At 35.5% G+C, this 4,851-nt stretch overlaps 1 pseudogene; it reads right to left on the bottom strand.

Annotated features, from left to right (window-relative positions):
• Positions 1 to 457: 457 nt before the first annotated feature.
• On the bottom strand, positions 458 to 4,035 carry LOC143558757 (protein DETOXIFICATION 18-like; annotated as a pseudogene).
• Between the last annotated feature and the right edge of the window lie 816 nt (positions 4,036 to 4,851).

The following is a 4,851-nucleotide window of genomic DNA, read 5'->3' as shown; positions in this document are numbered from 1 at the left end:
CACTTTTTAGGGGTATTTTTCGGGTATTTTACAGTTATTTTTCGGGTAATTTCGAGTATAGATCGGGTATTTGAAAAACCCGGTTCCAGGTATGGAACCGGTTCGGGTTTTCGGGTATTACCGGATACAAATCGGGTCCGATTCGGGTACGGGTTTTAGTACTAAAATGCATACCCTATCCGTACCCTACGGGTAGGGTCGGGTATGGGTTCGGGTATAAAAAACCGGTTCCAAGTTTTTTTTTCCGGATCCGGTTCTGGGTTAGGTTTTTTTTTCTCCTCTAGTTGCGGGGGGAAAAAAGAATTAATGTACTGGGCCATTATTTAAATAAGCCCATTTTTGTTCCATGTTTCATTCTGATGCACGTATTTTTGTAGACATTGAATATTTATCGAACTGTTACATTTTAGGTTCGTATATATTCTTGTGAATATAATATTTGGTTGTGTATAGTATATTATAGTTTGAGTAGAAAAACAAGGACAATCGCAACCGGCATGCCAATCAGATAAAACATTGATAAGTTGATGTACACAGCCAAATGTTGCCAGCCACATCCCCTTGCCACCCCTGCAAAATCATGTGTAGAAGAATATATATAATTAAAAAAACGGCGTTGACATTTTTAATTTATTGATCACCGAGGGTGTAACATGTGTTATTCGTCGCAACAAATTTCATTCAGAAGCATCAGATTGGATCACTTTGACGTAGCATATTTCCATCCGAAGCCATTTTATTAATTAGAGAAAAGAAAGTCAAGGGTTTTTTTGCCAAAGTCAATGGTCCAAATGGCGATTTTGATAATTCTTCCTTACTGTAACAGGTCAACCAGTCTGACCCGACTTAAAATGACCCGTTTCCAACCTAAAACCTCCCATAAAACACTTATACTATTTAAGATTTATGCAAACCTGATACGACTCCTTGGATAGAATCAATCATGAGGGAGATCAACAAGAGGGGCGTTAAGGAGGCGAATTCGTTTATGATTACCGGACTGTCACTAAAAAGACCAGCCCATATATCGTGACCAAAGCCCAAAGCTAAAAGAATTGCAAGTGCAATGATGACAGCAAGCTTTAGAGACACATTCATGGCATGTTTAGCTCTTTCGGCATTCCCAGCTCCCAGCTCGTTTGACACGCGTGTGCTGTCCAGTTAATAATGTTGTTAAAATAAGTGTTTTTATATATTTGGAATGGAGTAAGATCGTTGCATCTAACCTTGCAGCGGCACTTAGCCCGTACATAAAGTTGTAGGTGATAGCTTCCGTGTTTACACTAATATAAAGAAAGTGTTCTTAAATCTTAGATGTGTTTTTGAAAGTAAACTGATCATGTTCAGTAATTAACTTTCTAGTCATTCTTACCACATTGCAATCAGGAAGTTGTTATTTCAGAATTTGGCAAAAGCCCAGCCAGCAGCACAAGTAACTCAAAAGCCCAATACTCTAAGCTTCAAAAGACAAAAACAAAATGTCAACTTTGATTAAAAACATCAAAGAATGCAAGAACTATTTACTGACCAAACCATAGCAGCAGACGGAAGCCTGAGTTTCAAACCAGCAACAACATGTTTAAACGATTCCATCGAAAAACCTCGCCATGTTTCCTTAAATCTTTGCGATAAAAGCACATATCCAATCAGCATAAGTGCTGAGATACAGAATGAAACCGAAACAGCCAACGGTGATCCAATGAAACCCAAAGAAGTGTGATACACGAGTGCATAATTAAATACAATATGGACGATGAAAGGGACTAACGAACACCATACCAAAGGGTATACAACCGATTGTGTTTGAAGAAACCTTAATATGTTTTGTATAATCCCATATGCAAATAGCCCAGGAATAAGATACCTGATGTAGAGAGCAGCTATGTTGGAGATTTGAGGATCTTGTTGAAGTAAAATGAGGATAGGTTCGGTGAAAAACCAGACAACCGAGGTGAGGATTGCGAAGAAGATGGAAATCCAACAAGATGCTTGTAGATATATTCCTAACATTCTATAAACTTTCGCTCCAAATCCTTGGCCACATAATGTCTCTAGTGCACCACTTAGCCCAGTCTGATGAAAAACATTGTAATTAACTTCATATATATGATTCAATCTAGACTAGAGATGGGAAGAGAACTAAAATTTTCAGGAAAACCCAAAACCGAAACATTATGGACAGGCACGAAACATGAGAATACGTATGAGATTAGTTTTAAAATATTTTTTCAGGTTTGAGACGAGTATGTTATTAGGTGATGACCGTTTGATTACCCAAACCTGTTTATCCACATCTAACCCGAACATAATAATAGGAAAAATTCTAAAAGAGGTATTTTGACCCAATAGTTTGCAAATATAAGTGTTGACTGTTAGCATTGATGAAATAGGCATATCCGAAACCAGCCAATTAGACAAGCCTAAATAAGTACACCCGGTTAAGAAGACTGAAATTTGGCCAATACATGTTTTTTTTAAATGTACAATGAAGTGCTCAAAATAAATTATATCATACCGCGTCGTCAGCTGAATCCTAGTTAGCTGACATATGTCATGCTATTATGGTGCATTTTGTGAAGTGATCACCTATTTTACTCCATTTCATTCCACCTCATTCAAGTAAATTGTTTAACCACCTTTAACTCTCTTTATTCAATGTAAAACTGATTTCTACAATTATTATGTGTGTGTAGAGGATTTTAAAGCCTACTAATATTTTAACTCACCTTGAATTTAATGTTCCTTAACCTATGAAGGGAGTGGTATGCCATTGGTTAACTCTTTTCAACTCAGCTTTAACGTTCTAGGCGTTAAGATATACCCATGGGCCTTATCTTAATAAGAAAACAATATGTAGTAAGTCGAACCTATTAAAAACTTCAAATTATATAGTTCAAAATTTAATATTTCGAGTCGGTTTTTAAGGTAAGTATAACATGAGGTTTTAGATAGTGGGATTTTAACCATTCACAATGACGATTACTACAATTAACCATATCATATCATCACTATAATGGGTAAAGTTCAAATACGAAGGGAGAAAAAAATGATAAGTGTGAGAAAGATTTATGATTACACAAAAAACCTCTTAAAAATAAATTCAAAAATAATAATAAAAAATCATAACTCAAATATAAATAAAAGACGAAAAAAACTAAAATGTTTCCGCCATCATTCGCGTTAAAAAAATTAAAAAAAATACAAAAAATTGACGAAAAGACACAATTATAACTAAAAAAAGACACAATATATCGCAAAATATAATAGAATGACGAATAAAATATAACACAATATAAAGAAAAAAGACACGATGTCAAGGAAAAAAGACACAGTCAATGACGAATATAAACACAAAACACAATGATAAACAAAAAGACACAATGACTTTTTTCACTTACCATTGTGTTTTTTTATGAGAAAGAGAAAGACGGTAGAAACATTTTTGTGTTTTTACTTTTTTGTTTTTTTATTAAATTTTGAATTATGATTTATTTATTTATTTTTTTAACTTATTTGAGGGGTTATTTTGTGTGACCACAAATCTTTTTAATCATTATCATTTTTGTAACCTTTTGTAGAATAAGTTGATTCAATTCCTAAAATAAAAACAAAAACAAAAAAAAAAGTAAAAAATCAAAACAATCTACGAATTGTCTATTTCAGCCTCGTGGGTAAAAACTCATTGATGTGGACAAATTTGAGCCACGTGACGCCTGCAATGACAATTGACGTACACATTTATGGCTAATAATAATATTATCTAACTTCAATGAATCAACAACTAACCATGAAAGAGAACCCAGTGACATTGGCCCAAGAGTTAGCCAGGTTCGAGGCGGCGAGCTCGACGTCTCCGAGGTGGCCAACGAACATAACGGACACTAACGGTATTGCATAATAAGAACCATTGGTGATTATCATAGGAAGGGCAAACACCACCTGATTCTTAGCTTCTTCCCAATCCAGTATCTTATTCCACCACCTACTACTGCCATTGTCTGCCTTGAGTATCAATGGACTTGTGTTTTCCGACATCTTATATAGTTATATGTAACGGATAACTTTATAGCATATATAATGAGAAGGTTGTCAGTCATGTGGACACATAACTTGATTAATAATGTGGATGAAATAAAATTAGCTGTGTCTCAATGGTAGAGCACTCACTTTACTAGTGAGAGGTATGAGTTTTAAATCTCACTACCACCAATTTATATGAGGGATGACCATGGTTTGCCATGGTTCGAGTCCTGATCTCACCCGGTTTTACTGGCTCCTCATTGTCGTGCCATTTGGCGGGCGTGGGGTCGGGTTTATCCGGTGAATCCCTCAATAGGTGGACCGCTAGGGGCTTCGTCCGTCCGGACTAGTGACCGGTTCGGGCTATCTTTAGCCAATGGGGGCCGCGTATGAAATACCAGGCGTTACTTAGTTGATCATTCAAAAAAAATAATGTGAATGAAATATACTATTATAATAAATAAAGATAAGATTGTGCACATGACATATATTTGACCATGACACTTGGCAAATTTTTTTTTTCAATCATAAAAACCAATTTTATGTACTTAAAAAAAAGCGAAATTGTTAATAATTTTGTATTTTGTTTCCATATAATTCGTAACTCGCTCCCTATTTCCATCTTTATTGGTCTTCCTCTATAATCACATGTCTCCATGGATATAAGTATCTAACCAGGTTTCACTAAGGTAGTGTTTGGTATGCATGAGTGAGAGGCGAAATGGAATGAACCATTATAATGGAATGAAAAAGGTGTGTTTGGTTGGTTGATGGAATGGAATCACCAATTACCATGTCTATTCCATTCCCTCCAAAACACCCAAAATTCAT

The sequence above is a fragment of the Bidens hawaiensis genome, unplaced genomic scaffold (assembly GCF_021521415.1).
Source record: "Bidens hawaiensis isolate Kalapana, Puna unplaced genomic scaffold, B.hawaiensis_p1.1 tig00019655_1, whole genome shotgun sequence".
Classification (NCBI taxonomy): domain Eukaryota; kingdom Viridiplantae; phylum Streptophyta; class Magnoliopsida; order Asterales; family Asteraceae; genus Bidens; species Bidens hawaiensis.
The sequence above is the reverse complement of the archived record's forward strand: the minus strand, read 5'-3'. Positions and strand labels throughout refer to the sequence as shown.